We start from the raw sequence: 22,243 nt of genomic DNA on the forward strand, positions 1-22,243 counted from the left end.
AAAAAGAAAAAGGTCTCTTCCACAAATGTACCTGGGAATTCACTGGGCAGCCCGCCGAAGCAGCCAGAAGCAGCCAAACATTATTATCTCCTGACTAAAGGACTGAAATTCCCTCGAAAAAAAAAAAAAAAGCGAGGGGAGGAAAGCTTCTGCATTTACTTGTGGCGTCTGTTATACTGTGCATGGCGGGGGTTGGGGGGGGGGGGGTGTGGGAAGAAAAACAGGAGAAAGAAAGACAACGAGAGAAAGAAAGATTTCTCACCGGGTCTCAGCACAGCCTGCCCCACCACACATGCATTTCAAAATGTCGGTGCTCCCGGAGGGCTCTGCCGGGGTCCCCGGGGAGGAGGGAGGGTCGTGCGGGCGGAGGTGCGGGCAGGTCGGGCGGCCCCCCGGGCGCGGGGCCGCGGGGCCGGGGGGGGCGCGCCGGGCTCCGAAACCGTTAGTTTGGCTCCTGCGGCTCCGCTCCCCTTGCTCTTCCTGTCCAAATAATTTTAAATTTACGCGCCTTAAATAACAGTCTGATTTTATTTATTTAGTTTCCTCCGCGGGCTCCGCCGCCGCCGCCGCCGCTCCGCTTCGCCCCGGCCCCCGCCGCCAGGCCCGGGGCGGCCGCGCAGCGCTGCGGGGCTGCGGGACTGCGGGGCTGCGGGGCTGCGGGGCTGCGGGGCTGCGGGGCGCCCGGACACCCCCGCGCCTCCCGCCCGCCCGCAACTTGCACTGCGCCTTTTTTTTTTTTTTTTGTCCTTTCTTCTTCTTCGTTTTTTTTTTTGTTTTTTCTTTTAATCCTCTTTTCTCTTTTTCCCTCCCTTTCCTCCCTCCCTCTTCCCGCAGCCGGGACTGGAGTCTCCTCAGGATAACGCCGGTGCCTTCGCAGCCGCAGTGAGTACATAGAAGGGACCCACATCTTGCCGGGGGGATGTTTGTGACACATCTTTGCGGCCGCTGCCGGGCGGCGGCGGGGCTCCCGCTGCAGCGCCGGGCTCTCCTCCCCCAGCACCGCGTCCAGGGATGCAGAAGCATCTTCTCCCAGCGCAGAGCCCATGTAGAAGGCAAAACCAAGCAGGTTTGTCCCCAAGTTTCCTTAAAAAACTGGGCGGCAAGGTATCCCCAAGCCGGAGCTTTTCATGACCTTGTGTTACATCTGAAAATCAGACGGGCGAAAGAGGGGGGAGGAAAAATCCACGCTTCTTGGTTTCTGTGTCACAGAGGCGAGGAAATTATCTTCGGAGGTAACGTACACGGCACATTTCTGAGAGCCAGATGTGTCAAGCCTTGCTCTGCAGACCTAATTTACAGAGCCTCACTCAGAAAAAAAAATAATAATTCACTTCTGCCATGGCTCTGAGTGGTAAAATGGCTTCTGCGTTTTGAAGAAGCACTAAGTACAAATCACCAGGGACATTATACAGTGCCAGAGGTTTCTGCTTGTCATTTTGTACTTTCCCCTCGTTAGAATTACCTTTCAGCACAGTATCGGTTGTAATTGTGCGAAGTTCAGCTTAAGGATCTAGGAGGAAGAGAACTCTCCTATGTTGGATACTTCAGAATAACCTTGACCTTTCATTAGTGCTTATCCTAAAAGATAAGTCATGCACGGAAAGCAGGGAATTGGGCAAGGCACCTGCAAAAGTACAAATGAAATGGCTCTATTTTTAAACTAGTGTTAAAATGGCTTCTGAATCTGACTAAACGAGGGGCACTGAAGGGCTAAAAAACAAAATCTAGAGCTCTGTGGCAAAATTCAGTTTGACACACACAGGACCCCAAGCTAATTTCCTCATCCCCAGATAGATTTTGTGCCGTTAGTGCAACCAGTGCTGCTGAGACTCACACTGCCAGAAAGAGTAAATTCCCTCTGAAAGAAACTGAATCAACCAAAAGTATAATCAGCTTTTCAGGGAAGTACAAGACCACTGAACCATGTTTCCAGTTGCATTTCTTTGTTCCTCTGTAACTGTTTTCTGATATTTGTAGCTGTAATTATAGGGGCCACTAGCATTTTTGAGTATTTTAAATTACAAAAGCCTAATTCCGAGTAGGAAGCCTGAAACATTTTCTTCACAGTGCAGCCACTAAAAGGTTAAAGGCAATTCACAGCTCCTGGTGACAGTTTTCCTTCAGCAGATAGTGCCTATCAAGATGGTCTTTCTTTCTCCTGTTACACCCTGAGAGCAGGAAACGGGGCAGCATTTATATTGCAACACAGCCCTCTTCACTCCTCAGTATTAAGATTATTACCAGCACAGTGATATTTTAATGAACACTTTTAAACATGGAGCTAATGAACATTTAAAGGAAAAGATACTCGTGCAACACAAACCACAATAAAATGCAATGTCCTGTAGAAACACTGAGTATTCAAAAGCTTTTCAGGATTTGACCTTAATGGAACACAAGAGCAATCCTGGGTACAGCTCACATTTATATGCAGAGTATACTGCAGGCCAAAATAAGGGCTTCTGCTAAAGTTAATTGTAATTTTCTGGTGAGGGAGGATCGAATGTTCAGGCCTGAAGTTATTAACATCTATTCTGATGGAAATAGGGACATTTGGATACACTCTGTCAAATCAAAAAGAGTGCTTTCTGCTTCCAGAGGTGATGTACCACCATTTGAAAATCTGCACTTCCAAATCAGGCATGCCAGGATGGGAGTGTATTGATCGGTCAGGAACTTTTGCTTGTATCTAATAATGCTGGAGAACAGTCAGAGAAGATTTTCAGTCCACATTAGCTGGAATGTGCACATGCCTGGAAATGGAGCTGTTACTTGTAAATACTTCCTACAGAACGGATTTTTTTAAATTTTCTGAAAGGAGAAGTACACCCTGCTAGAAAAAGCAGTTTTCTCTCTGTACATGCCATAGTCCTTGAGGGTGTGACTGTAGGTATACAAACAAAGCTGTATTTAATCTCTCTAAGGGAATTTTATAGACAACATCTGTTAAAGAGAAAAGTATATTTGTTTCATAAGCACTGCAGCATTTAGTAATATCACTTTCTTGCACCAACACATACACTTTAAATAGAGTGATATCTGTGGATTTTTCAGTTGTAATTTGTTTTAGCTCCTGTAAAATAAGGGCTGCAGACAAAGAGCTGTGCTACACTGTGATACAGTCACAGTATTCACAATCCAGCACTGTATGCATGCATTGGAGTGAGCAACAATTTCCTTCCTGTACGAGCATTTTAATTTATGGAAACATACTGTTTTGTGTAAAGAAGGTAGTAGATAATTAACAGTATTCATTTAATCTAATTATAGGCCTCTGAGGCAAAAAGCTGACACTTTTCATTGTGGTATATTCAGAGAAGTTAATTGAAACAACATTGCAGCCACAAGGCATAACATGCCCATCATATATTTGATACTAATTCTTTTCTCAAAAATGGGATGAATCTGATGCTAGAGATAAGGATTACTGTTACTCACTCGAGTAAGGAAAGTCTGGGGAACCTCATTATGCAATTCTGAGTGCACTGCAATATCTCTATAATTCCAGAGCTAACCACAGACAACTTAATTTGCCAAATTGCAAGATGGTTTTGTAATGTACACAAGTATCTATTACAAATTAAGAAAAGATTGAACACATTTTTAGCTGGGACGTAGGTCAGAATTTGAAGACAGACCTGCCTGAAGAAGCAATGGGTCAATGTATAAACTCTTAGCTCTGTTTAATCTTTAGGAGGTACCAAGTAGTAACAGCAGCCTTACCCCTAAGAGTTGTTATTAGGAATGTAATTTGTGGTTTTAAGCTATCAGTATGACAAACAGATACATAGACAGCAAATCAACACTTGCAGCTCCCAAATATATATACATATGAAACTATGTCAGACCATGTGCAGTTTCAGAGTAATTTTTCCTATCACCTGATACACACCAACAACTCAATCTTCTGGCAGCAGTGCTACTTTCATTCTCAAAAGGAAAGTAAAGCAGCTCAGCTCTGCAAAGCTTGCCTTCAGCTAACAGAGAATGTGACAGACCAAACATGCTGGTTGTGGGGAAGCATTTGTCATTTATATTTAAAAAATTGGATTTTCTTATAAATGGCAGATGCTTGCAAGCTGAATCACCATGCTAGGGGCAATTTTCAGTGTTTCCCCCTGCTTTGCCACTGGAGGAGTGTAACTGGTGTCTCTGCAGCTCCAGCAGTACCAGGGGGCAGGACCCCCTCCCTGGCTCCTGCTCAGTGACCTCCACCTCTGCTCTGCCCGTGGGCAGCAGAAGCCACCCAGCAAACCCACTCTCCAGGTGGTGTTCCTAGCTGGTGGGAGATAAAATTGCCAAGGCAGTGCTGCTCACCCTTGTGATGAAGCAAGCCTAATTACTGTGGGGACGGTACAAGCCCTCTTGGATGACAAACACCCACAGCGAAAAGGCCACTGAGCCGAACGTGGGGCTTTGCTTTGCTCTGCCACTGAGAGACATTGCTGGCAGCCCTACCTATAATTTCAAAATTAATTTCAAATGTATTTTGCAGAGATACTTTTTACTGTGGTTAAAAGAGCAGCATGTTGTACTTTAGGCACTTGAATGTTTGTTAATAAAATCAGAGAGAGGAAGTCTGAAAAATAAACAGATAATGACATTCGGTCACCTTAACTCTGGGGCTCTGACTCAAGAGATCCAGAATATTTGATAAAGAAGATCTCTAACAAGAAAAAAGAACGTGTGGCCATTGATGCTAATCATACCTGATTCTTATTCCTATACCATTAGAGATAAATCACAATTAGCACTGATGTCTGACTTAAAAAATCAGCCTCTTCTCAGAGTTCAGTCTGCACTCACACTCTTTCTCTCCCTTGATGCTCTCAAGTAACTTTCCTTCTGCCTGGCTCCTGCCTTCTCCTCCTCCTTTGTGCTGTTTTCAGGTAACTCCCAGCTCTTTCTCTTCCACACTTTGTTTATACATCTCTCCATTCCCTGGCTCCTGCTTTCTTACACACTTCATACTCTATTTTCATCTCCTAGTTTCCTTTCCTTCATCTGCATGTTATTTTCTTTTCCTTCATCTGCACCCTCTTATTTTTTCTTAATTATTTCCTCTGGTGTCTTATTTCTATCTCTGTTATGCTTATTAACCTCCTTACCCAATATACCATACTCTTTCTCATTTCCTAGCAGAATCTCTTTGTGTAGATATGTACAATCTTCTTTTTTTCCCCCAGCCATGCAGAACTGCTTCCACAACTGATTTCTGTCCATGATGCCTTAGGAGAATTCCTAGCATTAGTCAGTAATAGTTCTCTCCCTGGAATCTACTGCCTTCATCTCCTTCTTCTTTGCTTTGTGTTCACTCCCATCCTCTGCTGGTGCCAGGCCTCCTCCCAGACTCTTCCATCTTTGTGACCCATCCTTCTTTTCTCTCTGCCTCAGCAGCAGCAGGAGAAAAGCACACAGAAGGGACACCCAGGTCTCAGAGGCAGTGATCTCTTGGGGAAGGAGGAGGGGAAGCTGCAGAGGAATCCTGTGTGGTCCCCACTGCCTCAGGCACAGGCCATACCTGGCTGCTCCCCGAAAAAGCAGCTCATGGTGCCTGCAGGCCATGCAGCCAAGGAACACACAGCAGGATCCATCAGCACGGGATGGTCTTTGGAAAATTTAGCTGCCAAATGTGAACAATTCTTAACTGATCATGCACAAACTGAAATTTTATGGAGTCTTATAACTTATGGAGTCTTATAACTTTTTTGCATTTGGATGCACATCTGTGAAACCACAGCGATGGTGCTGCCAAATTCCAAGTTGCTGCTTAAAAGGTACATGGGTGAAACTAGACCAGTGATGGTGTTCCATTTCAAATTCCTACTGTAATGGGGATACCGACACTTCTGAATGAAGCAACCAGATGATTATTTTTTAATATGGGCAAAATATTTTTTTAACCTTGTTCTTGAGAATTACTACAGTGGTTTAGCTAGCAACTGCCAAAAATTAAACCTGAGGCAGATGCTTGGCTTGGAGAATACCAGCCCAAACAGTGACAAGCAACTGAAAACAAGGTGTTATTATGAAACACTGGACAAGGTTAAACAGAGCAGTTCCATGACTTTGGCCTAAATGTGGAAGACTTTTAAGTGACCTGTAATGAATTTCGTACTAAAAACTATGTTGAAATAAGCAGAATATAGTCAGATTTCACATTTTTGGGTGAAGATATTTCCTCTGAAAATAAAAGTTAAAGGAAAACAAATCCAGAGTGCTCTGATGTGAAGAGGGACAGGGAGGAGTGTGCTCGACTGAGACTGGGAGCACTGGGACTGAGTGCTGGACCAGTTTCTTTGGCAACAAAAACTTGAAAGATCTACAGAAGTGCAGAAATAAATGATCCAAAAGTATTCTGTGAAGATGAAACTTTACGGAGACAGCAGAGGGAAGGGGGGAAAGGAATTGCTTCCGGTGGGAGAATCAAAGCAACAGAAAGGGAAGTCCAAATATTTAGTTAGCTTCGGGGTTCTTAAATGCCCTGACTCTGCTCTGCATGCGCTGATGGATTAAACCCACGGAGCAGAGCAGCTACCCTTGTTCCCACACCCTCGTTAGTGCAGTTTACCATCACAAGCCCCAGGGAGAGCACAACCTAACAGCCCCCAGAAGTGCTCCACGTGTCTCAGAGTTGGCCGTTTGCCTTCGTACACCAAACTGAACGCTGAGGCAGCTCAGGAACTGCTCCAGATGTTGAAACCTCCGTTCCATGGCAGCAGCGATGGCTGTTGGAGCGGCCGGCAGGGCAGCTGAGGGCATTACCTGTGTCAGTCATCTGACTGACACGCTCTGCTGCCTCCCCGCCAGAGCCTTCCAGAGCAGGTTCACAGCCAGAGTTACAGCAATTACCACCCAGTGCTATTTGGCATTGAAAATTGTCATCCCATTTCTCTGCTGTGGATGGAATTAAGAGAGTCACAGAAACTTTCTAATATCCAATGAAATGTCTGTTGATTTGCAAGTACAAACGTTTTGTCTATAAAATTAATACTTCTAAATACTTTTAGCAGATTTAGTGTGTTGTCTGTCACTTGACTGTCTGTTTACCCAAAAGATACGTCCTAGTTCGAAAAGAAATTAATTCAGGAAGTCCCGTGGCCTTTGTTTTGCAGGAGGTCAGAGGAGGTGAAAATGGTGGCCCCCCCAGCCATTTCATCTCTATCAGTCTGTTTGTCCAGGATTTTAACAGCAAAGCTACGCTAGTGGTGTAAACTTTCTGTGCAGTTAAAATATTCTGAAATGTCTTGCATAGCCCATGTTTGAAGAAGTTTGGTTGCATTTAAGCAAAATGCTTCATGTTATACAAATCATGGTCAAAATGGTTACCTGTGATAACACTGGAGAACAGTATGAAATTAATTTTAAAAATATCATAAACAGAAAGTTCAAAATTCTTTCTAGGTGCTGTTGCTTGGCATACAAGTTCTTTTGCTTTTCTTAAATGTGTATGTGGTGTTTAACATATTTAGATTTCTTTTGGGGTTTAATATTAAGCCTGAGCTGGCAGTGCTTAGTTCTGGGACCACTGCAACACTTACACAACATACCTTACTCTTAAAGGTATTTTATGCTCAGCACCTTCTTCCATCTTATACAGTTTCACCTTTTTTTTTTTTTTAAGGAGATAAAAATGAGGTTTAAGGATAGCAGAAAAATTGGCCTGACCACACGATCTAATGAACCACAAAGCAGCTTTCAAAGAGAAAAAGTAGCAGGAAGTTCTTTCATACCGGGTATTAAAAATAGCCTGCACCAAGTCCTGGAATGCACACGGCAGTTATGTAATGATTTTTCAGTGACATGCATTAGGAAATATTCTCAGTACATGTTTTTCCTTCCTAACACCCAGTTTACTTTTCTGAAGTTTGGAAATTCCTCATATGGATGCTTCTAAGAAGTCTAAAATTATAATGTTCATTTGAATAACCTATCAATTAGCAAGCCACATAATGACAACATCTAATGGTACAATTGAAGTATTTGAATTTAATATACCATTTTCATAATGGTATAATATGAAACACATGATGGAATCCAGTTTCTTTCCCCCCCCCACAAATTAGACTTGGTTTATTTCTGACAATGTAATGATTTTGCACTGGAGACACTAAAAGAGAGAAATCAGTTTGGGTACACATCGTAAATATTGAGAACAGCATCTCCCTCGGAGTACTGAGAAGTCTCCCAAATGTTTCAGAAAGGTTTATATGGAATTGGGTACCTTTTATAAATGGAAGGACATTCCTCTGCTATACTGAGGAAACTAAATGGTAAATTATTTTGAAGAATGTCTTCCTCAGACTTTTCCTCAGAGGTTTCCCAGAGGTCTAGGCTCTGGATCTTTGCAGTATAATTTGAGAAGGTAATAAAGGAGTTGGAAACTTTTGGATTTTCAGTCCTACTGTTTTCTTGGATTACTTAATGTCCAGAACACATCTGCAACATCCTCTGCCTACAGCAAGTGTATCACACAAGGAAGGCAGATTACTTTGCTGTTTGCCCAGAACCTTTTCTACCTTGTCTGTTAAAAACCACAGGCCCTCCCACAACCTTCAGACTTCCATGGCCACCATGAACTTAATCACTAACATTTTTAAATTTTCATTTTTACTTCAAAGACAGCAAAATTCCCTGATGTGAAGACACACACACCTCTCCCACCTGTGTCACACACAGTGTCAGTATTTCCTAGGTTGCCACATATCAAGATGTATCAGAAGCACAATTACAGGCATTTTTCATTATCCAGTCAAGTCAGTCATGGAGAGTGATAGCAAATATTATGGCAGGTGAAATTCTGCCCACATTTTGGCTCCTACTAAGAAGTTTTTCCCAATTCATGTAGTGGATGATAAATACCAGGAGATCCTAAATGTTCAAATATGACCATGTAAAGCAATGGAGTCTTTTTTTAAGATGAGTAGAACTCTAACCTAAGTGTTGGGTCTGGTTTTCCTGAGATGTTTTAAAATATTTTCAAAACTAAAAATGCTTTTTTGTGCAGCAAGTGAAGCTCCATGCTGTTCTTTTTGAGAATATAGAAAAACCTGATCAAAGTACAATCAGATAAAACATCTGATTTATTTTCTCTTCTTACTGTTCTGCAGAAAGACAGAATTAAAAAATCCATATCTGACATGTGAACAAACTGTACCATATCCAAAATATTTCATTTTGGAAAGATACATAAAAAAATAAAAATAGGAGAACAAGTTAGCATCCTGTAGGGAACCTATCTGTTTGATAAAATATTTAGAAATATCTCACTTGGCTGTCTGAAATAAAATGAAATGGGGCATACTGAATTCCTGTAAAAAATTTATTTCAGAAGAAGAGATAAGGAAATGAGCACCAGAGCTGAGATAAAAGTTAGCTTTTCAAAAAGACAAACATAATTTTAGAAGATCAAAGTGTCTTTAGGGCCATAAAATGAAAGAAAACCTGGTTATTAACACATTCATTTGCTTCTAGATGCTGTTATACAAATATATTTCTGGGAATCCAGTGCCTAGAAAGTAATTTGTGAATAAGTCAATACTTATTTTTCTACACTGATACATAGGCAAGGCTCGAGCTGTTTATGAGGGGAGGAACACAGTTTCATGCATAGTATTCAAAAGTGCTCCGAGTTACAGGAAGACTCATCATTCAGCCTGATTAGTTTACAGGAACTGAAGCAAACAACATTCTGTGTTTTCTTACATATTTTATGACTATTTTCATATAAGCAAAAATCAGACTTTGTCCTTTCTGAGGAAACGACATTTTAGAGCAAGGAGGGAATTACAGAGTCTTCTTTTATTTAACTCTTCTGACAGCTTTGCTTCACTCAGTCACTTGTGAATATTTCTGAGTTTTATTTGATATATTAATTTTTCCTATGAGATTTGCTGTCACTGAATGTGATATTCAAGGTCAACACTGCAAATGTGATTGTAAATGAAAGCCTTTATTTTGGCTGAATTTAAAACCTTGAGTCTTTTCTGTCCCTAAACAAACATGGGAAATCTCTTTTGCACATTCAGGGAAAAAATTTCCTTCTTTTCCCAAAATTTGCTCGTACTTTGTTTGCAATTTTCCTTTTTTCCATAAATCTTTATTCTCTTGGTTAAAGTTGCTGATGTATCTAAATTAACAAGTCCTATTATATTCATAAATGGAGCAAACTCGAGCTCACCTCTGAAACCCAAAGCAAAGCTCTGCCACACCACATTTTCATCTGCTTTCCAGAAAGGCAGGGATTATCCTGTAGCACTGAAGGCTCTGCTTTCATGGTAGGAAGGAATTCTGGATTTTACACTGTTTGCTGGCTATGCACAACAGAAGAATAGACAATACCATCTGAGCTTGGGACAATTAACAGGATGTCTTTAGAATATTTTTATTACGTTAATCTTTTCTTTTGCTTGAGCCAGCATTCCCCTTGAGAGGAAGAGAAATGATGCTGAGACAACTTACTATTGCAAATTAATTGTATGGTCCATTTCCCAAGCATTTAATTTGGCCACAGCAACCTGTTCAACTCAAATGAGTTGTCAGAAAGTGACATAAAAGAGAGGCCAAGTTCTTTAGAGGTGGCCAGTAATTTTAAAGGATGAAGGGAAATGGCTGGCACTATTGCTTTTATCCAAGTAAAGCCTCTTCTAAACAGGGTAAGGGAAAATCAAGTGATTTGGCCTCACCAAAATTCATGCTACTTGAGACTTTTTGAAATGTTGATTGAAGGTGAACTACAGAGTGGAACAGAAGACTGAGGAAAGACTTCATATGGCAAAAGCATATGAAATATGTAGAAAAAAGTGTAACATTTCTTACTTCTCATAACAGATAAATCTGAAATTAGCAATATAAATTTGGGATAGGAATTGAGATAGGTGCATCTGCTCAAGCCTACACGCAAGGCAGCTCTCCCTACCTGCACAAGTATAGGTATGTCTGTTGTGAAGAGGCCAGTACATCAGACCTCTTGCTTCCAAGTCAACAAGGTCTGATTTTGATTTTTTACAGCATGGTTTGTTTATTCTTTTTTAGTTCTGGCATTCTAGAAAATATTTCCTTGTGTGTAGCCCTTGTCTGCGTCTACTCTTGGTATGTGGACCTCTGTGATCCAGCAATCCTGGATCCTTAACCCATGACCTCTAGCTTTCCCAGCCTGCTGCCTCAGTGCTTCTCTCACAGCTGTATGGATTTTAGCTTTTCTAAGTCCAGTTTGATTCATTCTCTCAACACAGGAACTTATCTTCAGGACAAATATTTTTGGAACCACAAAGGTATAATTTTATAGTTAAAGACATCACATTTTTCTGGGAAAACATAAAGGCAATTGGTAATGGATTAGATAGAATTTGACATTTGATCAGACTCTCGAGGACTCTCTCCCTGAGTAAATTCTTTTCCACTAGAAATGTTTACTGTTCAGGAAGCAACACTTAAAATTTTCTCTGCCATGAAAAAATTCTGAAGAACCTTATAGAAGGTGGTGTATCACCTTAAAGAAGACCTCCATCAGCCTGGTTAGTAATCATAATGATGTATCCTTCTTCCATGAAGCAGGCAGGAGTAACCAAATACTTCTGATAGGGAATTACTCTTTGAGATTAGGACATAGACATTTTAGTTATAGGGAGGAGAAGACTAATAAACATGAATACAAATTTGGAATAGATTAAATACTTGTTCTGGTGCATTTTCAAGATAATTAGTTCCCATTTTGCTTGCACGTCCTAGAGATGACTTATTTTCCGATAATTACTTTTCATGATTTTAGATTTCACAGAAGTATGATTCACAGAAGTGCAGGGACTCCTTTTACTAAAATGACCTTGAAGAACAGATCTGTTTCATTCTGTGCTTAATCTCTTCCTTTCCTGACTCCTCTTACCACTTTCAAGAAGCCAGAACCATCAGCTACGTTCCCTCTGCAGGCTCCGGGCTCCTGCCAGCTCGACTGCCCTGCAGATGGTGGCCAGAAGCAAAGCTCTTTGCAGGGTTTGGGCACAAGCTTGTTCTAAATGTTACTCAAAAATCCTAATCTGAGCCTTGGTACCAGATATCCATTCATTTATTAAGAACAAACACAGCAGACAACTAATGCTGCACTTTTTCTGTTATTCAAACCTGCTGCTAACAATGAAGAAGATGATGTCATTCCCTGGATGTGACAAAGGACTAATATTATATGCAGTAAAAACAATGAGTCAACAGTTTCTATGCCCTTGAGGTCAAAGCATTCAGCAGTTTTGAAAGTAGACTGTTCTTTTTTTGTGCACAAAGCTTGTAGTTGTATATTAATACAAAACGTGTGAAATCAAGACATTGATTTAAAATGATAATTAAAAAAAAACCACAATTTTTTTTAGTTTCAAAGAGAATGTTTCAAACTAAAAACCCAATTCAATTACCTTACAACATAAAGTAATTGATAATTTTTTTTTCCCCAGATATGCTAAATATAACATTGCAAAACACTTCTCTTTTTTAGGTCAAAACCACATTATCTATGTTAAGTTATCATTTGTATGATCCTGAGAGGCACTCTGCAGTTCCCAGTAACAGAAGCATGAACTGTATTAATGCGTAAGTAAATAATATGAAATTTTCTGGAGATATTTTGTAATGGTCTGAAAGATATGAAAGACCTTTAACATGAAAATGTGTTTTGACAGATAACTGAAAGCAAGCTGTGTAACAACCAAAGTTTCCCAGATTTTCTGGAATACACGAGGCATTGACCAAATCCTGGCCACCTCTAACCACAGCTGCATCTAGCTCAGGGTAGTGCACGAAGTGTTGTGTTCATGCAGATCTTTCCTTCAGCAACTCTGAAACCATTATGAGCATTATTATCCTCCTCATACAGGCAGTGAATCCAAAGCACAGAGAAGTGACAGCTCAAGGTCATTTAAAAGTCAGGAGATTTTGGAAAAGAACCCAGATTTCTCAATCCCTGTCCAGCACTCTGCCCACTGGGCTCCATTGCCTCACTGAGCATCGGCCTGATACAGCTCCTTTTCCAAACTAGACAGAATTTAACAACTTTGAGGAGTTTTCAGTTCACCATACTGTTGTCTATAATAGTTTTATGTTGTGAAAAAATAGACTTGCCTAATTAGATCAGGTTCAAGTGCAAGGGAATCCCAGGCCAGGCGCAGTCTCCATTCCTGTTGTCCTTCAAATTTAGAGACAGGGGAGCAAACTGGATTATATCTAGATGGGCTTCTATGCAGGGAGAACTATAATTTTGCCTGCATTGACGCTATCTATCTGTGTTTTGGATTAAAATAAGCCTTAGTGTGGAATAAATAATATTCATCATCCTGACAATTAACTGAAATGAAATCTTAGACTCTGAATCCCAAGGAATTTCTTCTGGCATGCTGACAAAGTGCTGGACAAAGTCTTCTCGGTTTATGCTGACCACTTTAGTGTGTCACCTAAAATAACTGCAGTGGGTTCAGGCATAGCTTGTGCAGAAGATCCCAGGACCAAGTGATTACTTACCCCAAACATGGAGAGCACATCTGGCAGCCTGGCTGGGCAGCATCCTGACAACTTTATTGAAAAAGTAAATGCAAGAGGCATGGCTCAGGCTGATCTGTTAACTCTCATGTCTTATGATGCTTAAGAAACTCTTACCTTTTAGACATTTAAATTAAATATTTAAGACCTAAAGACATCCCAGGTGTTTTTGGGGTTCTGTCATATGGCTGAAGTGAGACCAGGAAGCTCCTGAGTTCCCCAACAGCCACAATGACTCCAGGACTCCACATGGTTCCTCAGAAGTAACAGAACTCAGTGCATTTTAGTGATGAGGACTTGTTAGAGCATTTCAATTGCAACATAGACATTTCCACCAAAAATTACTCATAAACTCAAACAAAATCAGACAGATCTGAGACAAGACAAAATAAAGAGACTAAAGTAACTTACAGAATTTTCTCTGGGATACCTCAAGCTAATTACAAATCCTATGGTGTGCAGAGCCTGGTATTTTCATTTCCACAGACCTGATTTCGATGTCACGTGAGGGATGATGAAATACATTTCCCATGTGAAAAAGACAGACATTAGTCTCCTTTTCAAGCTGTGATATTTTTGCAGGCAACATTTCTTACTGTCTAATGAAAGTCAACACCAGAATGTACTGCAGGAAGATTCACATATGCTGTAGCCATGTAGGTGTGCTGTTCAACTCCAGTCACTCACACAAATACAAATATAATTATATTAAAGTTATTACTGGTTTATGTAATATGTAGATTTATGAACTACAAACAAAAATAGAGGCTTATATCCTAGCGTATTCCAAGAAGGCATCTTCACCTGACCTTTGTTTTTAAAGCCCTAATCCCAGCAACCAAATGTGAAAACTTTCTTAACTTTAAGTACTTTTAGTACGATTGAAGCTGTTTCCTTGTTAAACAGGATATTAGAAGTTTAAACTAAGGACAGATATTCCTATTCAGGAAAATAGTAAAGATCATACTTAAAATTAAACATGTCTTAATATTATCTTGTAAATCAAAGCTTACCTAAGCAGGTTACACTTCCAAAAGAATATTATAATGAGACTGCCATAATGCAAAGGCATATTATGAGGCATCAGCAACATTATTATTTAAAATTTTTGTGCATATGAGGTCTGACAAAACTATACTTTTGTTCAGTGTTAAGACTGCCAGCACAAAAATATCAGATCAGTAGCATTTAAAAATTTATAAAGACAAATGTATTCTTAATGTTAAATAATATAGATAGAAAACAATAAAAAGTTTTTCATGAAATCATGAAGCAAGTCATTGGGCTTTGGGCTATTTTATGTATATGTTAATCACATCCCCATTAGAACTGTCAGTAGGTCAGTCCTTTATTATATGTTGCAGTGTCTTTTTAGAACTTCATTCGTAACTATCATTTCAACAAACCAATTTATACAGTATAGCATCGAATTATTGATCTGCAACAGTATTACAAGCATGGATATAGATTTAGCTGTGGTCCAGGCCAGGGTTGGAGCCAGTCTGTTCCTGAATTGCAAGATTAAGTTGGGAATGTTGGATGGAGGATATCCTAATGTTAGACAAGCAGCTAAATGGGTATGGTGAGTGGGCTTTCTTAGTGAGCTGAAGAAATAAGGCAAGATTTTAGTTGGGATAATTTATTTTCTTGCAGAAAATCTGCCCTATCAGTTAGATGGAATTATTACCCACTCACAGCATTCTTCACAGCTAGAATGGTATTACTCATTCTCCTTAACAGAAACCTAGCACTGTGGTTTCGGTGACACATTGAAAACTTATTTTGATCTTTCTTGTGCTTTCAGATGGCAATGTATTGTCTCCTTCTTGATCTCAGAATAATGTCCATACTGAAAAAAATAAAATTAAAGTGAATAAAAATTGATGTGGATTTCTTTGTAAATGCTGGTTATGGGCCTCCCACAATGAATCAGGTTTTTCTCCTGAAAGTCTCCTATGTACTTGTTAGGAAATTGTCTGTATTATTGCAAATGCCGTATTACGTATGAGAATAAAATATTGCCCTTTAAACAGGAGTGGATGTTATCACTTCAAATGTGCTTATATGTGTTTCCTGTGCTTAGATATAGCCCAGCAATAACAATACCACAATTACCAGAATGTATAATCTATAATGTGGCCCTGTGTAAATCAACACACAGCTGAAGGCGACGCACACATCCTGCAGGATACCACTGCCACTCTGAATTGTTTCCGGTTAACGCTGTGCATCTGCAGGAGGATTTCGGAGCCCTGCTCAGGCTGACTCCGAACTTAGAATACTGGAAGTTACCTCCTTCTAGTAAGATCTAGGTATAGACACTGAGCTGAAGCATGTTTTGTTCATGAGTGCCTACATGGGAAACCAGAAAACCAGATTTAGAGGAAAACCAGTTTTTGATATTTTAAAAATATTTACGGGATTTCCAGAAAGGGCGCAAAAATCATTATAAATATTGCAAGGGAAAGTGTTTTGGATCTCAATTCAGTTGTTAAGTTACTAAAATAATGCATACCTGGGGTTTACATAAAGTGGAGACTTAAATGTATGATCTCAGATGCTCTGTCATTCCCTTCAGAATAGAGCATAATTTCTTCTCTGTGTAAAATATCTGAAAAATAAACATTTTTGAAAACAATTTTACAAAGTCAAACTAAAAATGAAGTCCAAACTAAACCAGAAATATGTCATTTTCATTGCAAGACACATTGCAGCCATACATTCAGAACAATCTTACAGGAATACTCTGACAGTGTCTCGGTTGTGATTCAGTTAGTCCAAACTAACTGGATAGACTCAGAAATTAAATCTAGTTGACCTGTTCAGTGACTTTATATTTTTAGTTAGTTCTCTAATTCTGACTTTTCCAAACAGATGTTAAAAGCAATACAAAGTTTTAAAATACTGTAAAGCAACTTAAGATAAAATTTATAGATCTGATCCTTAAAAAAAAAAAAAAGAAGTGTCAGTTGTGTTATTTGACAACTTTTAGAACTGGACTAAATAAGAACTGGACTCTAACTCTCATTCTGCATTATAACTGGGGGACAAACCATCTTTCCTGAGTATATGTAATTTCTACTGAGTCTCTCACAACCCACCAGAATTTTAGTATGTTTTAAAATAATAATATAGCAATATGCAGAAACATATTATGCAAACACTGCTATTCTTCTTGTTCTGATACAGGTCTACCATACCAAAGAGAGATTCTAGCTGGAAGAAACAATCGGTGCAGTGCTCGTCTGAAAGGTATTTTAAATTATCCCTTTTTCTTCCTGCTTTTGGTACAAAATAATGTGATGAATAAACAACTTAATTTATCCATTGGAGAAGCTCACAGAGGGTATATCTTGTATTAACATGCATACCTGTATTGCAGAGGTCACTGAGGGGAGCAGGGCAGGTGTGCAAGAAGCAACCACGGCCTTGTGGCCAAGGGTAGCTGAAGAACTAACACACACATTCAGGGAGAAATGACCAAGGCCTTCTGCACTTCAGCTCTTCAGGGACATACAGGCCTGCTATAAAACAGTGCAGTCATTCAGACCCATTCAAACAAATTTTTCCTGTAAGTTTTATTGCCTTTTCTGTATTGGGTGGTACATTTCACATCTTACGTTCCCTGTTATCGCCTTTTACTTTTTCTAGTCTAATCTTATGTTGAAAGGTGCTCATAAGCTCGATCACTTGTGCTGAACACAGTTTGGGATGGCTGCCTTTTTAACTATGACTGAAGGAAAAATACTACTGAATTTACCTGTATACATTAACCCAGCTGCTCTCACAGCAGGGCCCTCTGTAAGCACTTCATACCCCTTTGGAATTAAGTCAACTGTACATTATCATAAGACAGGGAGTTTGGCTATCCCTTGCTGTAGAAAAACTTGGAAAATTAGGGTTTGATGTGCCACAGCCACACCAGGGTAAGTGCATGGAAGCTGAAGTTGCAGATGAACTATTCTGCTTGTCAGGATTTGGGCTGACTCCTGGGGTATTGCTGAAGTGATCTACATATATATAGGACACATCCATGGGGCACAGCATGGATAACCCTGCCTGAACACACACAGCTCTTCATCAGTCTGTCTGCTTAACCCTGAGCTGTCTTTTCATTTTTGTACATGATCTGGGATGGACACAGGTCTGTGGGTGCTGCTCCCACTCAGCAGGCAGACACACAAGGGGTTTAAAATAAAAACTTGCAAACCTGTGATACTATGCTTATGAAAAAATTATTAATTCTTTAAAGGTGCAGATACCTTAGTTAGTTGGTAGAAAAATTCTACCAAAATTCTTCTGCAAAAAGCAGGTAGAATTAGCAAATTATATTTGTCTTATTTATTGCTAACTTCTTAGCTGTGGCACCACCTTGTGGACGGTACTACGCGGAGTGAGAACAAATGGCAACGAAAACAACTAAAACAGGCATTGTGGAAAAACAACTACAGTCACACACGATTTGCTACAGCAGAGTAAAATAACAAAATAAATTATTTCTAAAAATCCACTTATGAAATCAAATGTATAATAAATACTGTCATCAGGGTACTCAGTTGTCTTTGCAGCTTTTACCAACTCTTCTGCACATCAGCCAAGAAAAGTGGCAGCCTTCAAAACTGATTTTGTTCCTTCTCAATTGACTAATCAGCAGCATCTGAACCCCAGTTCTGTTGTTGCTGTATAAGCAGACATGACTTTTGCAACTATCCCAAGCAACGAGATCTGCAAAGTCAGAATCATAATGCTGAACACATGGAGAAAACCTCAGGTCCTGCTCCATAAATGTAAACTCAACAGTGAGATTGGTGTCTAAGCTAAGCCAAAAGAAAAATAATCTCTGACAAAGATAAACTGGTGGGTCTTTCAAATGCTCACTGCAATACAAACCAAACAAAAATAAATTTAAATTCCAGTCTGTTGGTCATTAGATTCCCAGAACCTTTCACAGTTGAGGTAACAGGGTGTTCCTGTTATGAACACTCTATCTGCTGTACATCTAAAAAGATGAAACAGCTTATGCTACTAAATTTTTTTCCCTTGGGATATTCATACAGTAAATATTACAGTTATTTTACTTTTTGTACTCAGTAATAGCCTACTATAAGTGCACTGTTAGGAAAAAATACAGGGCTTTCAAACTCTTAGCGATTATTCTTATAGATTGGCTGTTGTTTTCATTTTAATTTAATTATTTATTTCTGAAAAAACAAGGCATTGGCTACTCCTTATTCACACTGAGTGCAGAGATTCTCTTTCTCCTTAGACATCATCAATGTAATTCTATTCCCCATTGCAATCAGATGCATCGTGCAGACTTATTAATGGCCTTAGATGTATCTGGATGGAAGTTTTCATCCAGAAAATTGCAGGAGCAGTTACTGTAAACACAGGGTGAGTGACACAGAAGAGACTGAACCGAGTCTATTCTTATATTGAACTCAGTTTATAAAAGTATCTTATTTCTTATTTTTTTGAGCACATGTAAATGTTATTTTTGTGCCCATCACATTCAACTGATTTGCTTTTAGGAAAGAAGCTAATAAGCTGTGAGGCAAAAATAGCTTTATATCTCCATAATGGTATTTTCTCCAGAGACTTGGAACTCCCTTGAATATTTTAATTATCTCTTTCCTAAAAGTCAACAGAGTAGCATGGCACTATATTAAAATAATTTTCTTTGGGTTTCTGCAAGAACTGATTTCTTGCTGAATTAGCATATCAACCAGGAAACCAATTTCCCCAGCATCAGTGACCTTATGTCACTTTATGTATTACAGAAGTGGTTTCAGAGGGCTGCAACAGTTTAAAATTATTCCCTATAAACCCACTTATTGAACTGACACATGCAGGAGGCAAACCCCTGAAATTATGTTGCTACTCTACATGGTTTAGAGGCAGATTTCTGCATTTTCAAATGTTGCACCCACTGACACAGAACCGTGGTGGGTATTAATAGAAAATGGGATGGAACAGGCAGAAATTTGGTCAGGCTGGAGAAAATCCTGTGAGGGAGAGAATGAGTGAAAAAGCAGCCAGAACCCCCAGGGTAAGACCACCTTGTGTGGGGGAACAGAGGGGGCTCCTACCAGAGGGAAAAGTGGAGAAAGGGATCAAACCTTACACATGAAAGTTTCAGGGGGTCCTTTAACAAGAGGAGAATTTTGAGGTGACATTCAGAAAGTCTGCAAAAAGGGATGGATAAACCTGGCCTCCTCAAGCCCAAATGCAGAACCCATCTGGTCTACAGAAAAACAAAGTGCACAAGTCTCTAGCTATCAAAAGACAAGGTAATATTATTATGTTATTTAATACTTTTTTTCGGGGAATGAAAGTTGCATAAGCTTCTATGCTTATTAGACATTAGATTTAATTTCCTTGAGAAATGGGTGACTTGGAGCTAAGTCAGGCTTTGATAGATGAAATAGGTTATACATTTATAAAAGGAAAACAGTACAAGTAGGAACTGCTGCTAGAGGTGTCAATTTAAAGTAATACTGTCCCCACCAAACCCCCAGTCCCACGCAGAGACTATAGAGGAGCCTGAATCAGAGGAGATATGCTGTAAAAGCATTAGGTCAGGGAAAAGTGGTGGCAGAAGACAGCAACTTATGACTAAGTGTATTTGACCTTCATGTGTTATTTTTGTCTGAAGTCTTAATTTTGTGGTTTTGGGATGGGCTCATCCATAGCAAAATTTGACATCTTCTAATAATTATCAGAGGTGCTATTTATACATTTATGTCTTGGTCTGTCAGTCTCAATGTGACTCCATGTATTGATAAAGAAACACGTTATTTACTTACTGTTTCACTTGCTGAAGTGCAACCCCAAAATCAAATCAAATGCTTTACAATCTATTTATCTCCTAATTCCTTGTGCAACATTTCTCATTTTCTTGTTTTCCAGTGTGCTTTCCTTTTTATTCTTAGAGGAAACATGAAAGACAAAGAGTTTTCAAAACGAGGAGGATCTGGGAATTCTCAAAACTGCAAGTTAGTTTGCTGGCATTTTCATGATGAAAAACCACAGGTGAATCTTCTTACATTATCTTTGCCTTTCCACATAAATCTTGTTGTTTTAAAACTATGAAAGTCTTTTTTGAATTTAATCTTTGTTCTTATTCTGAAGGTGCTGTAAGAATAGTTACAAACTAAGTGCCATAGAATATGCAATGCAATACATATTTTGATTTTACCTTGCTCAAATTATGATATTCTCAACTCCTTGAGACATAGTATGAGCTTATTACTGAATATGTCAAAATACATTTTAATTTATTAATATCAGTACTAGTAAGGAAAGAAATTGTGGAACAAATCAACAAATAAATTCTGCACCATAAAGCTCCAAATATTAATTTCTAGAGTAAAGTATGTGATAAGATTTTACAGAGCAAGATGAAACTAAAATATGTGTGCTCAGATAGAGAGAGGTTGTTACCATCTGCAGTCCAGCTGAAGTGAGAGAACATTATGGGTATTCAGTGTCATTAAGACCCAAGTCATGTCTATATTTGTATTTTTAAGTGAAATATCACTCTGATGAGGCATTCAAAATACTTAGCAGCTCTCATTATGCCTTTTCTGGGCCTCAGCCATCTGGATGGATTTCTAGGGTCACAGCCTTTGCTCTCTTTAGGATTCCTAAATAATTGAGTTCCAGCTAAAATGCTGACAAGACATAACCAAACTGCTTCAAATATTCACAGTCTGGAAGCACCTCTGGAGATCATCCAGTCCAAACCAGTCCAACACAAAGCAGAATCACCCAGAGCAGGCTGCTCAGGAGCTCGCCCAGTTGAGTTTTGAGTATCTTCAAGGACATCAACTTCAAAACCCCTTAAGGCAGCCACATGACAGGTGCTCCTCTTAATCATCTTCATGGCCCTTTCCTGCCCTCACTCCAGTATGTCCATGTCCTTCCTCTTGTGGGGAGCCCAGAGCTGGGCACAGCACTTCCACTGAGGTCTCACCAGTGCTGAGTAAAGGAGAATAATCACCTCCTTTGATCTCCTGGCAGTACTTTTCCTAAAGCAGTCCCGGATGCTGTGGGCCCTCTTTTCCAAGACATATATGTTTACAGATATAACAGAATTTTAAAGACATGACAAGTTTTATATTTCCAGGGTCTGCTATCTATCAGGGCAATACAAACTATATTATTCTGCTAATACATGCTTTTATGTTAGTATCAGGGATTTTATTTATGTTCTCATTACATGCTTTTCCTAAATAACTGGCCCATTAAAACCAGTTGTTTGGGATGACTACATAGTGCCTTGTAAAAACATCTGTGCACAGATTGCTAAAGGTAACACTGAAAACTAAGTGCAGATCAGGGCATCTTCGTAGGAATGAAGGCATCCTGGAAAACTGCAATTCTACAGAATAGGAATTCTCAATTTCATCATGTTGTTAGTGTCAGGATCTAAAGATAGCAGATTAATTACTATTATGTTTAACTCATAGATAACCTTTTGTAGCAGTAACATCCAGCTCATAAACTTCCACAGTTTCCAAAGGCGCTCCACACTATATCAGAAGCCAAAAATCCAGTTCTCCCTAATGTATTCCTGAGAACCTTCCACTTCCTCTGCAGCTGCCACAGTGTAACTGTGGACAATCCACTTACGTATTGACGATACACAAATTTTCTGTGGAGAAAAGTCCATAGATTTTCCAGTGGGTCCTCAGGCAGCCTAAAGAAATGAGAACTTCTA

At 39.6% G+C, this 22,243-nt stretch overlaps 2 long non-coding RNA genes across 11 annotated transcripts in view; one reads left to right on the forward strand and one right to left on the reverse strand.

Moving 5' to 3' along the window:
- Nucleotides 1–827: 827 nt before the first annotated feature.
- On the forward strand, nt 828–16,764 carry LOC120323124. The gene is made up of 3 exons (XR_005563304.1): nt 828–882; nt 12,485–12,579; nt 16,711–16,764. It is a non-coding gene; the product is annotated as an uncharacterized LOC120323124 (long non-coding RNA).
- LOC120323123 overlaps nt 2,886–22,243 on the reverse strand; it is a 31,153-nt gene continuing 11,795 nt past the window's right edge. For 5 of the 10 annotated variants that reach the window (XR_005563301.1, XR_005563297.1, XR_005563302.1 and 2 more), the window contains one exon: nt 2,886–22,222. This is a non-coding gene — a long non-coding RNA (uncharacterized LOC120323123). The remainder of the gene's footprint in view (nt 22,223–22,243) is intronic. The other 5 variants (XR_005563300.1, XR_005563295.1, XR_005563303.1 and 2 more) reach the window with 5 other exon arrangements.

Source organism: Pipra filicauda, unplaced genomic scaffold (genome assembly GCF_003945595.2).
Source record: "Pipra filicauda isolate LSUMZ 115617 unplaced genomic scaffold, ASM394559v2 scaffold19_size4547281_pilon, whole genome shotgun sequence".
In the NCBI taxonomy this organism is placed as follows: domain Eukaryota; kingdom Metazoa; phylum Chordata; class Aves; order Passeriformes; family Pipridae; genus Pipra; species Pipra filicauda.